The 17364-nt window shown below is 37.4% G+C and overlaps 1 long non-coding RNA gene across 1 annotated transcript; it reads left to right on the top strand.

Moving 5' to 3' along the window:
• Window positions 1-5501: 5501 nt before the first annotated feature.
• LOC130433616 (uncharacterized) lies at window positions 5502-11065 on the top strand. Its single transcript, XR_008908613.1, has 4 exons — window positions 5502-5596; window positions 7920-8056; window positions 10745-10800; window positions 10935-11065. It is a non-coding gene; the product is annotated as an uncharacterized LOC130433616 (long non-coding RNA).
• Window positions 11066-17364: the final 6299 nt, after the last annotated feature.

The raw sequence follows: 17364 nt of genomic DNA, 5'->3' as shown, positions 1-17364 counted from the left end.
ATCCATCGCTGGTCCAGAAGAACTTCCTCTTTTAGTTTTTAACACAACGCAAAGTATTACCGCCAGAATGTTAAATGAAAATTTGTACGATTTTATTAAATATTTAAGATTGTTTATAAATAAAAGAAATAAAAATGAAACCGGAAGTGCATCTGGACTGGTGTTTAAATGTCAAGAAGTGTTCTGTAGACAGTGTTTGGTGGAACTAGTTACTAAGTAATACTTTTAAGTAACTTTTCCCTTGGATTTTTTTTCTGTAATTTCATTAAAGTTACTTCTGATATTATTGAACTAAATACTGTGTAATATATTCAATAGCGGAAACGACATCAGAATTATAAGTCTAGCTTCAAAATGTATGATTTAATGTACCCTTTGCACATTTGTATTGGTCAGTTAATAAGAATAATTTATGTTGTTACTGCATTTATTATTTACTTGAATTAGTTAAAAGAGCTGTTTCATGTCTATCCTTGAATCACTTAACTCATCAAGGTTGATGTAGGATATACAAAACATTAGTAATAAAACACTTTTTGGAGAGAGTCATTTGTACAGTAATCTTATTACACTATTGAATATGTAATTAGTAACTAGTAATTACTTTTTCAGAGTAACTTACCGAACACTGTATAGACCAGGGTGGAAAACATTCCCTGTTGAATTTCTTTACAATTTATTTCACTAAGTTCCACTTTCTCTCTTTCCAATTCAATTCTGTGTGCTGCGTGGCCCATTCAACTCAAATTTACACTCATTCACTAAGAGGGATCCAGTTCTGCCATTCTGAATTTTGCTTCTGATAAACAAACACACAAACAGTGATGCGCATCACACTTCAGGCTTTCGCGGGATCTGGAGCTTCAGGTGGCTACAAGGATTTATTTATCACTTCCACTCCCCAAACTTTCATTTGATTTATTGATCGTTTAAAGTGAAGATTAGAGAGGCTTGAACTTTGTTTTTCTTTCCAGAGATTGGCTAACATTCCCCACCTTTTATAGGTTTCTTCAGGGTTATTGACTGATATATTATCCTCTGACTCGGAAAGCCAAGGTTTTCCGATGGTCAATTACTCTACCACTGTGCAACAGGAAAGAAAAAAAGGTAGATTGAGAGTGAAAGTATCTGTAATATGGTGGTGGAGGACTGTTGTGTTTGTTTTTTCCTGTGGTGGGGTTGTGACCAAAATCGGTCGGTAAGTAAGTGTCTGATTAATTGATTTGGCAGAGCGATTAACCTGTTCACCATTCATTACTTTATACAGATTTGTTTTGTGTATGTGCTCAATATATTTTTGTAACACTGGCGTATTTCTGTGTTTTTTCATTATTTAAATTCTAGGTTTAAAAGACTTTAGTCTTACAGTTAAATTAGCTTTTTCACAGTTTTTCACAAAAACAGACTTCTGGAATTGAACTTTTTAACCAACCAGCTTAGTCGCTCTTTAGCCACACATTCAGTTCAAAAACCATACAAAGCGTCTAAACTTCTGTTTTGATTATTGTTATTTACCTTTTTTATTTGAAGTTTTTATAAAATACTTTCTATGTTCCTAGCAAACAGGTGTTTTATAGACTATCGATCTCATACCCTAAACTTTAATAGCACAAATTTTTTAATTGCTAATAAATTCAATCGTTACATAAACTTCAAATATAAATCGAAGGTGAGAGTTTATGTCCCTTTTTGCAAGCATTTTGCATTTGATAATGTCGTGCAAATGACTTTTTGTCTGCTATGCGCCGCTTGTCGTCATCTTCATTGTGTTACGCCCGCATGCATCTAATATTAGACACAATTAATTCTTCTATAAAGAGAAGAGCACTTATTTCTGAATAATTCATCCGCACAGGGACCCCTTAAAGGTTACAAGTAAAAACCTTGTGATCTCAGCTACAAGAGAACCGTGCGATTTATGGTCAGTCTCTTTATGCTTTCAACATCTGCTGCTCCTACGCTGGGGTTCCCACTCGCCCTCCTGCAAGTTTCTGGACTCTTCTAAAAGGTCTCTCACATTAATCTTCCTTTTAATGTATTTCATTCAGATAAGGACCAAACCCCCTGATAAGATTTGAAATGGGAGATACAGAATGTTCCAGAGGGCTTGTGGCCGGTATAATGGAGCTCTGTGAGGTTTGCTGTAGACCCCCGGTCTTCTCGACAACATGTGATAGGAGCGAGCACAGCGAGATAGCAACTTGCGCATCATTTCTGGTGTAAATAAATAAACTGATTCTGCCTAAAACCGAAATAGAGATTACAGTTTTAGTGTACTGTTACACGTGTTTGTCACAGGTGTACAAACAATGCATAAACGCATCACACAGAAATGCAAACAGCCACAGAGATAGAAGATGATATTGATAATGTTAACGCCAGTCGGTTTTGTACCAGTGGACAGTGCTTTAGAAGATCACTGGTGCCCTCTGGTGCTGAATATGTGTGTAAAAAACACAGACAAAGCAAAGTGAAACGCAGGGGAGAGAAGCCTTTAAACCATGTCCTCAGTCGTGATCATTGATTCACCCTCGTGACATATTTGGAGAAATGTGTCAGTGGTTTTCTGTCCCTACAATGGAAGTCAATGGTTATTAAATGGGTGTTTGGTTACCGACTTTCTTCAAAATATCTTCTTGTTCTGCAGAAAACAATCATACATGTGGTTTTGAGGAACTTGAGGGTGAGTAAACGATGAAAGTGAGCTATTCCTCAAGTGCAAAACATGGCAAAATAGCTCTGTTACTATTTAGTCATAGTTATTCCTTTCAGAACAAACGTGCCTTCTTTCTATTTAAATGATCTGTATTATAGGATTATTGGATTGCGACATTTTAATAAAACCTATCTTCTGCAGTTAACACTTAGGAATTACCAACCGCAGAAAGCTGACAGTCGATGGAACAGAATTAAAGAGAGATGCTCACTTGCATGTTCTACAGATCACGGTTGGGATAAATGATCAAATGATGAAGAGCGTTATAGCCAGACATTTATTCTGACATGTTAACATACAATTTAGGTGTGTGTATGGGAGGGGTGATGACAGGCATCCGTCACACGCAAGCATTCAGAGCCAAGTCGAAAAATGTGCAGTTGTGCAATGCAGCACAGATCATTTGAACATCTTTGCAATGTTAGTTGATTTGCATAATGCTTTCAGTGAATAGGGTGCTAAAATATACAAAACTGGATTACAAACCATTATAATTCAGCCAAAAATGAAATTTATGACAAAAAGTTGTTCCAGATCTGTTCACATCTCTTTTCATTTCCATAGAAGGAAAAATGTAAATGGTAATTTACTTTGCAACAGAACAAAACATATACGATTATTTTTCCTACTATGGTAGTCGATGATGTGACAGAACTGTCAATTGCTTTCATTCTTTTAAATATTTACATTTAGTCATTTAGCAGACGCTTTTATCCAAATATCTTTCCTTGTGCTCAGCAGATAAAAGAAATGTATTGAGGTAACTTGATAGTGAGTAAATGATGACAGCATTTTCATTTTTGGGTGAATCATCCCTTTGGGGCGGTTTCCCGGACAGGTCATAAACCTAGTCTAAGACTAACTCAAATGTCTGCATTGTCTTGATTGAAAACAACTTGCACTGGCATATCTTAAAATATATCAGTGCGATTCTCTGATCTCAAGATGCACACCAGTAATGTTTCTGTGTAAAGTATGTTTTTAAAAATGACTTAAATGCCCTACTTTACTGGTTTAAAATAATCCCTGTCCGGGAGACCGCCCCGGTATGTTCAAATGCCCCCAGAGTTTGCTATTCAAAGTGTCAGATTCATCGAGGTAATAAGTTACTTACTGCACCTTCTGCGTCACAGTTGCACTAATAAACATCACCTAAATGGTTCACGTGTGGAGAAAAAAACAGTTTATAATTAATTTCTCATTTTAACTGCGGCGCATTTAGAGCCAATCCGAGGCGTGGATCTGGACCGCAGTCCTCTAATTACTGTGTCCCCCTTGGCACTGACTCCACAAGTTTATGCAAAACCTGATGGTCCATGTTATCCCAGGCAAATTTGAAAATGTTCCAAAGAGAATCTTGTACTTTCTGACCTTTTGCGAGGAGATTGAGTGATCAAAGTCCCCATCAGGCTCGCTCTTTTGATTAATGACCTGAAATAATGCTTTTACATATTCATTCATATTCAATTCGTCAAATCATCAAATTTCTTCTTTGAAACAAAATGTTTATTTACTGGTTTACATTTTACATCAAACCACATTCAAACTAGTATGCTGTAGTATGCAGACTAGTAAACTTGTGTTTGTCTTTCAAATTTTTTTAATAATATAAAGGCCTTTTTTTACCTTGCTACCCTGGTTGTAATACGTATGTTGGATGTCTCTTTGTTCTAAGCATCATAATAAAAAATAAAAAAAGATCCCAGATGTTCAATATGGCCTAAACTTTCTAAACTTAAGTAAACGTTCAGTGTACACATTTTATTATCATTTTACATTCTAATATAGCATTGTGTTACACCTTTGAAAACTTTAATCCTCCTCATCTTATAAACTGCCCTCAGAGCCACAGGAAGTGAAAGTCACTTGAGGTCTTCTGCAGTAAGTTACATCTTCCTTTCTACAACATTTGAGGAAAGATCAAAGCAGCTCAGTGATTGCCTGCCCTTTAGATTATCTCACTGTCTGCTTCACTTATGTTTCTCTCTCTCGCTTATTGCCTGAAGGCAGGAAGGTTTGAAACAGGATCGTACCTGACTGGAGTCCTGGAGATTTATCAGGAAAAGAAGAAGGTCCGATCCTGGCACCGGCGGAGGTTCAGATAGGGTTGAACGATGGCTGCTGCGGTTTCTAACTTTTTCGGTATCAAACAAGAGCGTTAAGGACTTTTAAGTGTCTTTTATATGTGTTGGACATCATTCAGTGCTGGAGCTGTGGATAGTTGACCAGCGTGTTTAACACATGACTTACTTTCTTTCGCAGAACACAGAAGATATTTTAAAGAATGTTGGCTCCCATTGACTTCCATTGTATGGACACAAAACCACTGATACATTTCTCAAAATATCTTCTTTCGTGTTCCACAGAAGTCATATACACATTTTAAATGACAGTTGCAATATATTTTTTTATTTTTCAGTGAACTCTTTAAGTTGATAAAAAATGTTGAAGTAACAACCATGTCATGTTTCCCAGCATCCCATAAACTTAACAGCACATGAACACTTCCAACCCTTTTCATCTCCATACGTCCAACTCCACTTGTGTCATCTTTGTCAAAGTCAGCGCAGCCAGACGCAAAAAGACTGCTTTTGATCTCTCATTTAAAGCACACCATATATCCTCGCTTCTTTTCCCACCTTACCTTCCTGTGCCCTCACCTGACACTTCAATGTCTTCCACACTTCTTTCCTCAGGCAAGTTGAATGTTACAGTCTTTCATTCGTGTACGTCCTGCTGTGGAAAAATTTATTGGTGTGTTATGTGTGTTCGGTAGTCTTTGTCAGAGCATATGGAGAATTGCTTGCAGCAGGCTGTTGTTAAAGGGGAGACCGGGGCAAGATGTCACACCGACCTATAACTCAGTGAGTGTTTCTCAGGGTAAGTTTACAGTGTTTTTGAAAAGCACTTGCCGTATTTGCACACAAGTCTTAACATATTTGATCCATTATTTCCATTATTGTTAAGGTAAATATTTAAAAGGAAAAAGAACAGTAAGGGTCTATTGAACACATGTTAATGTATAGTTATAACGCTCCTGTTTGCCCCTTCCCTTGTTTTCCACGTTTTCCATATGGACTGCCGTTTGTACACACTCCCTCGTCATTGACTGTCTTCACCTGTTCTTCATTATTAGTTAATCCCCAGTTAAAACCTGGTTGTGTCTCCCATGTTCTCCTGTTCCTGTGTCTGTTATCATTAAGCCCCTTGGACTATACCTGTTGCGTCTCCATTCGTCTTCATCCGTGTGCCGTTGTTACAATACTGGGGCATGTTGTCACATTATATACTGTCTATATTGTCACATTCTATACTGTCTATATTGTCACAATGTATTTTTAGTTTATTTATTTTTGGGGGGGTTATTTCTAAATTCTACTAGGAATATTGCTTTATAAATGCCGTTGTTCTGTTGAACACAAAAGAAGATATTTTGAAGAATGTAGGAAAACCAACTGTTCTGGGGCACTTTTGACTACCATTGTCATTTTTCTTACTATGGTAGTCAATGGTTGCCAAGAACTGTTTGGTTAGAAGCATTCTTCCAACTATCTTCTTTATGGACATTTATAAAAAAAACTATGACGACAGAATTATCATTTTCGGGTGACGTGTCGCATTAAAATGAGTTTGAGTTTGTCTTTCTATCATCATATGGAAGAAACACATAAAAAATTTAGTTTGAGACTATAAACAGATAATCTATAACATAATAAAGCTTTCTGTCACAACGTCAGCATCCACTGCGACGTTACTTGGTCCTGGTTTTTTGCTCAAGACACAGTCTCATTAGACGAACATCAAAGTGGATTAATTCACAGAAAGAATGTCCTCAAGACATAATGCAGAGTCCATTATATGACAAATCTAAAGATCTGTTCACTGATGTCAGCTGCCAAATTTAACAGCAGTGAAAGATGACATTGTTCAATATATAATATGGTATAATTTGATTGGCGTCATAAATCTGCATTTAATCCAAGTAATGCATTTTGAATTGGGACCTCAGAATTAGATTTACAGTTTTGTCACTATTGTACAGACTTCCCAATGAAATCTTTTGTTTCAGCCGTCATTTCACTCTTGTTGGCGTTATCAAGTTTGTCAAATGATTGTTTTCTGTTCCATCCAGAGTTACAGCCGTGTTTACGTTATTCAGGATCGCCTGGATTTCCATCCCATTTAAGATTAGCAGAAGCGTTCTGTTTGGGATTAGGTGTTCCCCTTCTCACAGGCCTTCTGACGCCTGCAGATAAATTCCCTGCTGGAAAGTGTATGTGACATAAATAAAAAGTTCACAAACAGAGAACATTTTGTGTTGTATTTTCAAATTTGAAGTTCTCTTTGTACTCGTCTCAACTTCGCAAAAGAAGCGTTTGATAGAGTTAATGTAAGGAGAAGTAGAATGATTTAGCAGAATGATTTTTGCCAGACAATGAGACTAAATAGTTGAGCTAGTCATGTTCCCGCTTATCTTACTTAGAGTCAAAATATACAAAATATTGTTATATTAAACATTTTTTAACATTCCCAAAAATCTAAATTGTTGACATTTGTTTAAATATCTTTCTTTGTGCTCAACCAAACAAATAAATGTATACAGGTTTGGGACAACTTGAGGGTGATTTAAATGATGACAAAAATTTTTGGTGGAGTATCCCTTGAACTACAAACCTTCACAGAATGAAAGGACTGCGGTAGTGCTTCAAAACTGTTAAATTCAAGAATCCAGATTGTTTAACAATACGATTTTAATGTACACATTATATATACAACAACACATTTAAACACAAAATAAAAAATCTTCTCATTTATTTTACGCACATTTCCAGATCTGACCACTAGGGAAGCTCTGCCACCCCACAAACTCCACCTATATGGTTTGAATGCTTATTGTGTTGTTTTTCTACAAATTATAAAGAACCGAACAAGACTGAATAAGATAATTTCATTTGTTTCGGCAAATTATTCCCTTCAAAGCTGAACCAAAGTAAGTCGCTGTATACAAGCACCAGACATTGTGCATCTGCAAACTGCCATTTCATTCCCTTTAGAAAGAAACAGTTTTAAAAATGTCTAGTTGAATTTTTTCTCAAATGTTCGATGTCAAAAAACAAACGTGTCCAATTGGTAAATGTGAATGTTTAAAGATAAGTGCCAGCATTTGACTCTGATGCTTTGGTCTGAAATCTCTGGCCCACAGAGCTTGAGAGGAGCCAAGCAGCTCTCTACATACTGACCCAGACTGCTCATTGTTGCCAGGAAATATCTTGAAAAGAACGATGGAGGCAGGGGAAAATCAGACTGGTGAAGCGAAAACAAGAAATCAACAGCTTTAAGGTATGTTTGCCAACAGAGGCATGCTATGAAAGACTGATAGCACAGATTCAGATTATGTACATGTACACGTGGCAGCTGAAGTGTGAAAGCCTCTAGCATTTAGAAAAAAAGAGTAATTAGCGATGAATGTTAAGGCAACGGCACTATTTCTATTGCTCATATATTTTCCGTGATAGATTTTGCTAAGCAACCTTTGTAACGCAACGTTATTCACAGAAACGTATTGAGATTTCATTGCATTTACTATTGTTTAGTCATGAGGTTAAGGATTAAAACGAAGCTTTGAACATTTTACAAATGCTTTTATTTAAAGTCACTTAAAGTCCTAAACCCAGGACGAACCCAAACATTGGTTTGTAAATTATCCTGAGTTGTTTCAACAGTTCTTAAGAGTGGACGCTTTACCAACTGAACTGTGGGGAGTATTTTAATTCTGCGTTTACCTCATCCTACACAGAAAATTCCTCAAATTGTGCAGTTTATTGAGGACATGTGTGCTATTTCAGTTCAAAATATCTCAGCTCAATGTGTTCCCGTTAATAGAAAGGCTCATACAAGGGTCTGGGGTTCAATTCTCAGAAACAGACATACTGTCCCTTAAATGCACACTGAGTCACCAAAAAGGACAAAGGTTGTGTATTTCTTCAAACGTCACGATGCCAATACACAACTCCAGCTGGTAGTAAAATCCTAATTTTTAAACAAGATTGATTTAAATTCTGAACTTGTGGAAAAACGATGACGTCGGGATTGATGAGCATGTAGTTGGCTTAATGTTTCAGTGGGTTGTATATAAAGAGAGTGCGAGGCTGTTCGGCATTGGTCTAATTGGCACCATCCATATTAAACATGACAGTCAGACGCTGGTCTGGTCCTGAGCAGAATTATAATGTGACACTTAAAGACAGCTCCCCTGAGATATTAAGAGGTAATGTGCAGCCCTCAGTCAGACAATGGGCTAATTAGCGAGGTTCCAGAATTACATATTATTTGCCTATTTAAACAAACATTATTTTAGAGCTTGAAAAAGGCGGGGAAAGAGTTTCAACTAACTGAAGTGCTTTGATGAATGCTCACTAAGGGTGCAATCTACAGCCTCCCTATCGTCACCTCTGAGACTCAAAATTGCAGATCATAGTTGTATACAAATACATCTGTTAAAACATATCTGACTGACATTTCCTGCAACGCTCAAATTATAAAAATGATAAAACACCATTATATGCTTATGGTTGTGAATCGGAGAATAAACTGTATTTTAGTCTTGCTCAATAACATTTTTTTATCAAAAAATAACCAACAAACTTTAATATCACGTGTGTTTGATGAAGAGTGAAAAGTCAGAATTCAGTGTTTTTATGTGCACTGGGAGTAATATAAAGGGCGAATTATAGTCCTGCGTCAGATTAACGCTGTAGTCTCTACTCCTTAGTCAACACGCCGGTTTTACTTTATACTTGCTTTTTGTGTACGTTCACAGAGAAGCATAAGCAGTGATAGCGCAGGTGACCACTATTGTTCCCGCGTAAGTTATTAAATGTAGGAAAAAAAAAATATTTAGATAATTCATATGGAAATGCATATAAGTAAACGCGACATTATCGCTGTGTTTTTTTGACCCAAGCTTGCTCTCGCGGTCTGCGTCGAAACGACACGAGCCTACGGTGTAGGTTCTCTGAGAACCATAAATCACCCTTATATATAACCTACAACAGTTTGTGGCTAAATAGAAAAAGTCTTGATCATTTAGTTCAGTTTTTTGCAGTGATTGGTTGAATGAGTCTGACGTAATGCAATCAAAGATTTTTTATATTAAGAAGATGCACCACTGCCAATAATCTCAAAAATGTCCGCTAAGTGGCACAACCTTCCGGAAACGTTTTTTGGTAATTCATGTCTACAACTGATGAGTTTTTAATTCACTGTTACTATTTTCGGCTTATATTTTAAATCGAACAAAAGCATTTTTTTCTGAGCACATATCCCTTCTAACAACACTATGAAAAAACTTTGTTCATTATCTACTACTTGTAGTAAAAGCAAATTACCCTTGCTAGCAATTCCCTTGTAATTTCCCCCCTCCACACACACACACACACACACACACACACAGACCGTGAATGCCTTTTTTATTATTATCAAGAGAACTAAAGACATAATGCAATTTTTGGAGGACTAGAGAACACACCGCAATTACCAAAAGCTTTGATTACCTTTCACTCAGACCATTTGAACTGCCAGTTCAATATCTATTACTTTGAACATTTTATAATGGCCTCCAGTCTCTCGCACTATGAAGGGAAGAGGTTAAGAGGACAATAGCCACAGATCTCTTGGCTCAGTTTATATTTCTCGACTCTCACACCTATTGATTTCGGCGGCTTGAGCAGATTGACTACCTCGGAAAACCACAAGTGCAGGCAGAGAGCGAGCAGTTACGTGGTGGACGAAGTATGAATCTTAACTAGCAACCTGTACGACTTTGTTTTTTCTGCAGAACACAAAAGAAGATATCTTGAAGTGACTAATGGCCCCCATTGACTTCCATTGAATGGACACAAAATCACATTTCTCGAAATATCTTCTTTTGTGTTCAACAGGAAAGAAAGGTCAAGTCAATTCAGTGTAGCCTAAATAAATGAATATAAATAATAGTCAAGGTTTGACCTTATTTTACTCTTTCCCCAGGTATTCTTCTGACTTTTGATTCATATACACTCCACATGCTGTGTTTTGCATGACAGGTAAATATTGTGAATGTAGGCAGACAGATTCTTACCTAGGGAATCACTTCTGATTCCTCATTTTTAAATGCATTTCACATTGAATTTTCTGACATTGTTTCACTTGCATTTGTGTATTTTGCCACCTCTCACAGAAATAGCGAAAGTTCGACAGAGAGCCGAATCGGAAGTGGGAGAAAAATCCTCCGCGTTTAGACATCAGCTTTCCTCCTACCGCAGTATGTTGGTGTTTGATAAAGACCTGTTACCGAGGCAACACGGACCTAATTCGCAGACTTGGAACTGTCATGCACTAACCTCTGGTGCTGGTGGGGGGTGCGAGGATGGAAGAAAGGGGGGGTGTACAGAGAGAGACAGTTAATTACAGAATGCAAATTACGTTGTCAGAAGAGCCATTCAAAAAAAGTGTCTGCTCCTGTCTTTCAGCTCCTCCCCTTCTGTACTGGTTTAATAAGCAACTCTTTCAAAGCGTCCTGCCTGTGGCTTTCATACACAACTGGAAGCAATCTCAGAATGATGAACAGAACCGGATTGCCTCTTCCAAGGCCTTGACAGCCTAATTCATGCAAAATAGGAAGTTGTTGATACGGCCATGGGCATGGGACTATCTCCTTACAATGTGTTGAACAATATCCACCCTTGGGCTTCTCTGAAATTCAGAAAAAATCTTTCTCATTCTTTTTAGCTTGCTCTCTCCCTTTCTCTTTCATTCACTCTCTAGCTTTAACTCCTCTTGGGTTTAACCATTGTCTGCGAATGTTAGCCCTTGAAATTTCTGTAATTCCTTTTATTTAAGTAGTCAGAGGGGAATGAAAGCTTTATGTCCGCTGAGTGACAATAACAGCAAATCTGAGACAGTCAAGCAGAGAGAAAGATAGACAGACAGACGTAAACTTCATAGCACGTGAAAATGATAGTCGTTGACTTCCATGATAGCCTATGATATCTAAAACTACAAAAGTATTACCATGTAAAACCATTATTAACACATGACTGCATGAGTATTTTTTATCATATCAGTTCATATCTGCAGACTTGAAAATGTATGAAATTCAGCGGCATCTAGTGGGGAGGTTGCGAATTGCAACCAACGGCTCACTCCAACCCTCCCTTTCGAAGCACTATGGTGGTTCTCACAGGACAAAGATGTCTTCACGTTATTGCTTATTTGCTGAAGGAGACAACGTATTTATGAAACATGCTCTTTAGAGTAATTTGTCTTTTTATGGCTATTGTAGAAACAACATGAAACGGGCGGTGTATGTAGATAGAAATAGCTCATTCTAAGACAATTAAAACATAACGCTTCGTTGCATCTTTATACACATCTGAAGACATAGTTGTGTATATAAGATTGCATTTCTGACATACGTCTTCCATTTCACCTTTCAGTGAAATGACTTGCCATAAAAACCCATATCAGTTTACTAAAAATGCGGTGTCACTGTTAAACGAATGATTGTTGAGACAAAGCTGCTGTATCGCCAAACACTGAATATTTTATCGCTGCATTGGAAAAATTGCCGTGAAGTCAGTTTTCCTGTCAAAGCGCACAACATAACACTGTTTCAAAGGCTTTGCTTCTGCATTCCGAACACATCCATGTCAAGTGCAGGCCTGACACGCATTTGAATACGATCAACTTCCCTGTGATTTCCGGCGACAGCTGTTTCAAAGCGATGTTAAACGCTATACATTTACGTCTTTTTCCCATTCCGGGTGAAGCGTTATTCATCGGTTTAAGTGGATATGGATCCCTGTGTTTCACACAAATTTTCTCTGAAGTGAAATCAATAGCAATACATGAGCGCCGAGCTTCAAACGCTATTTTTTCTGGATCCCTGCGATAGCCACACAGACTTCAATATGCAGCACGGGCGAGTTGCTGAGAGATTCTTCAGAAAGCTCGGATGACTTTAAAACACCAAGAGATAACAGTTAAAGAGGGTGGGAATTCCAATTACCCCCCACTGCAGACGCCCATCACGGACCCCTGTTATCTTAATTGTACAAGACAGAGCGCTCTGAACTAAAAGCGAATCAAAGAGATCAACACATTTATTTTAAACGAGAAACGCATGCAGGCACACAGGAAATTGTAATTACTTATGCTAATACCATAGAGGGAGAGAGAGAGGTGGGTTGGGATGGATGGATGACAGAGCTGAGGATTCAAACACCCAAATTTCTGGTGATTTTTCAGTACAAACATTGCTTATTAATATCATAAAGTTTCTGGAAGGATATTTGAACACTGAAATGTTTGTATGTGAAACTGTACAGTAATTTTTAAATCCCAGCATGGCTTGATTCCCAATGAATGCTGATATTGATATACAATCCAATATTATTTGTGCTTTACAGAAATTATTTTACTCCAGAAAAAATAAACATTCATTCTGAATTGCATATTACCCTGCACTCTTAACCCAAATTGTTGACTTTACTAGAAATTTGCATGGAAACCCGATGCACTTAACTATCTTAAACCGATCAAAACTTAACAGGTTTAGTTCGATTCTACATTTCATTTTATTAAAAAAAATACCCAACCAACATATCAATGCAACCATTGAGTCAATGTTAAAAAAGAGTTGATTTGTCAATGTTAATTACATTGAATCAATATCACTTTTGCACCCGCAATTAATATTGAAAAAAACATTGAACTTTCAACAAATCACCATTATTGTGATCAGTGTTTGATTTAGTTGGGCAAGCAGTGATATTGATTCAATGTAATTAACATTGACAAATCAACTATTTTTTAACATTGATTCAATGGTGGCTTGCTATCTGGGTTACTAATGGAAACTTGACTTTCCAACGTAAAATGCTAAGTAAATTCAACTAAACCTGTTTAGTTTTGACGGGTGTAAGAACTAAAATAGTTTAGAGCAACGCGTTTCAAAGCAAATTTCTAGTAAAGTCAACAATTAAGGTAAAGAGTGTGGAAGGCAGATGAACAGATGGATGGATGGACGGATGGAGAGAAAAGTGGAGGTAGCATCGCTCAGTGTGTAATCCTAAAATATGAATCATTTCCACAAATATGGAAATCTGAGCTTCTCTTTGTATTGCCCTCTAGAGAACCTGAACTACTGAATTACTGTTATCGGTTTTATTAACGCGTCCTCCAAGAATGGAGTTCAACTGTGGGCAGATGCCCGGTTTGATTGGTTCGCAAGAAAAAAAAAATATTATTGGGAAAGCTCTTGTTATTCCACATAAAGAAGGCTTTACATGGAAACATCTACGCGAGCCCTCACACAATGTGTAAGAAAGTTTGACTAATAGAAGGATGGAAACTATTAAACAGCATTAAAGATAGAGAAGACATGTGGGAGAGGAAAGAGGAGGAGGCAGGGTGTGATAGAAATGACTCTGGGGAGATGTTTTGGGTGCAGACAGAAATCAAGTGAGGACGAAATTGGGAAGTCGAGTTTAAAAATAAAAAGAAGAAAAGAAGACACATTTGGTCTTGTCTGCACCAACGGCTAATAATTACACGCCAATCATCCACCCTGAGGACAGCATGGGAATTAACTAAGCAGAGAAATTGTGAGAAAAATTCAATTAAAAATTAAGGCGCTTTGGCTCTCTGGACAGTCGCGAGTTGTTTTGAGGGATTTAGATGGTATGAAATCCAGCGCTTTACCTGTGAAATACACAGCAAGGGTGCGTTAAATTCGCTTCCGAGTTTGTGTGTGTGTTAAGGTGATGAAAGAACCAATGTCAGTTGCACAGCCTTGCGTAATGGCCGTCTCAGTGACCAGTTGCAAGGAAACAGTAAAAAATCTATTTGTCGGCTTCAGGGGCCATCTTTCCGTCGAATAGCATTATTAAGAGCCTAATTGGCCGATAATTAAACCATTGTTTGTTTGGCACTTTCAGTGAGGGTATACTGACCCGGTTTAATGATTAATGGCTCCATAATTTACATTCTACAAGTCTAATTATTTGCTCTCCACCTTCATTATTGCTGCCATGTTAATGGCAAGCTTCTCGCCTGAGGACGTTCCCTCCAAGAAAAAGGAGATTTTCAGATCTATTTGGCATCCAGTGCAGCAGTTTTGGGTCGGAGTAGACACTTTTTGCCTGTCCTTGACAAAGATTTATTTTTTCTAATGGTCGTGGAATATGTGCATATGTGCACCTGAAGATGGCATATGGGTTCAATTCACATATGCATGTAAAAAATAAATAGAATTGCTCATGCAAAGTCGCCTTGGATAAAACCACGTCACACGCATTTCTGTAACCTTTACATTTAGTCATTAAGCAGATGCTTTTATCCAAAACGAGCTAAACAATGAAAGTCATCACTGTAAATATAATAAAGTATCTAAGCATTGCACAGTAAATGAAAGAAAACTAAGCAAAACAAAAAAAACATTATTTTAAAATTATAAAAAATATTGAATAAAATATACTTGTGTAGAAATGTATTGAGTAACAATAAAAAAGATAAAGATTTTGGTATTTTTTCTTCAAATTATTAAGATTGTGAATGACTGGCCCTCTTCCAGTCTGATCTGTGACTGTAAGATGCTAGAATCGATAACATCTGACCCACAGCAAATATTCCAAAGGTTAATGGTTGAATTGAACAGGAGTTATTAGTCTGTGCAGGAATGATGAAAGTTCTTCAAATGAAGAAACACATTCAGATGATCATGAATAAATATCCTGACACCTTCAATTGTAAAGATAGCTTTGTAGATGTAATAACTGCTCTGTCATTCTGATAATCCTCCGCCAGAGTCTGTCGGCCCTCCAGCAACGGCTTGACAGAGAAATGAGTTGCTGCTGCACAGAAATACTGGATGTGTATTAACGCATTTAAAATAAATGCTGACATTTTAATCTCTGTGTGTGATATGTCTGCTTTGCAAAACACAGCGTCTAATGCATATTGTGGAGTTAAGATTTTTACAATAAGATTTTGCATCTCATTACTTATTGCATTTGAAATATTAGTCAGTGTGGTTACATTTTGGGAAACAAACTTACTTTCATTGCAATGCCACCTTTATAAATGTCATGGCAAATGATATCATAATTAAGGCTGCGTTCAGACTTGACTTCTTTTTACGAAGCAGCTAGCTTCTGTTTTGCATTATATGTTTACTGTTGAGTAAACCGTGTTTTCAAAAAATGTTCTGAGCATTTTTTTAAACGGCAGCGCAGGCGTCTTTTTCTGCAGCTTTTCCAATGACAAGCGAGTAGTGTGTCGTTTCCATAACAACATACGAGGGAGATGATTGGTCGAGCAGGATCAAGCTCGAAAAAATAAAATGGCGGCCGGATTGCCGGTTGGAGCATAGTTTTGTACAAATCTAAGTGGAACTTTTACTCTCAATAACTTTTGATTGCATTTCTAGCGAGAAATTTGTATTATAGTTTTTAAATATAGGATTAGTTATTGCAAATACGCTCTCTGTTTATAAGTCAAATAGACTTCCGTTACACTGCCTATCTGTTTCTGTGGGCTGCCTTTTTGCACAGACGCAGATTCTGAAGTTATGGCATTCAGCCGTTATTTGTAACCAAACGCAGCCAGCGGTTTTTTTTACTAAAAAGGAGCTTTTGTCAACTTATTCTTGTCCAAAAAGACGTCAAGTGTGTTCATGGCCTAAGAAAATGTGCTCCCTAAATCTGCAACAGAAGACATATACAGAGATGAATAATTTATTGCATTATTGTCTGTACAACAAATCTGGTTCTTCAGGGATTTAGTTATTATGCTTTTATGTATTATCAGGTGTATTTGACATTTCCTTGTCTCTTTTGCTGTGAATATTGTCAATACGACACTGTTGTCAAAACTTCAAAAATGACGAAGTATCAAATGTTGTCAAAAGTCCTCCAATAACTAATTCTGCTGTCAACACAATTCATTCCTGACATCATTTACAGGAAAATACCATATATTTGTGCTATGTAATTCTGTCATGAATTGCTCTCCCCAGTTGTTTCAAACCTGTATACATTTCTATGATCTGTCAAACACAAAGAAATATATTTGGAAAAATGGGCAACTGACTGATTTCTGAGACATCATCGACTACCAGAGTAAGAACAATTAAAATGGAAGTTAAAGGTGCCCTAGAAATATATTTCTTTCTTAATTTTCTTTTTTACCATTGTAGTCAATAAGCAGGTTTCCATCACTCTGGTTTTATTCGCATTTTGAAGTTTCGTATCAGAAACGAGTGATTGAAACATCCATCCATCCATTTTCTACCGCTTATCCGAACTACCTCGGGTCACGGGGAGCCTGCGCCTATCTCAGGAGTCATCGGGCATCAAGGCAGGATACACCCTGGATGGAGTGCCAACCCATCGCAGGGCGTGATTGAAACATCAAATTTTAAATTAAAAAACGTCTTGGTTACGTATGTAACCTCAGTTCCCTGATGGAGGGAACGAGACGTTGTGTCGAGAACGACAGATGGGGTTCGCCCTTGAGAACCAATCAACTCTGACTACTATAGAAAAGGCCAATGAAATTTGGCGAATGCAATTTGCATGCCGGGCTCCGCCCCCGGAAATCCGGTATAA

Source organism: Triplophysa dalaica, chromosome 12, assembly GCF_015846415.1.
Source record: "Triplophysa dalaica isolate WHDGS20190420 chromosome 12, ASM1584641v1, whole genome shotgun sequence".
Classification (NCBI taxonomy): Eukaryota; Metazoa; Chordata; class Actinopteri; order Cypriniformes; family Nemacheilidae; genus Triplophysa; species Triplophysa dalaica.
This window is presented reverse-complemented; position numbering and strand designations above follow the sequence as displayed.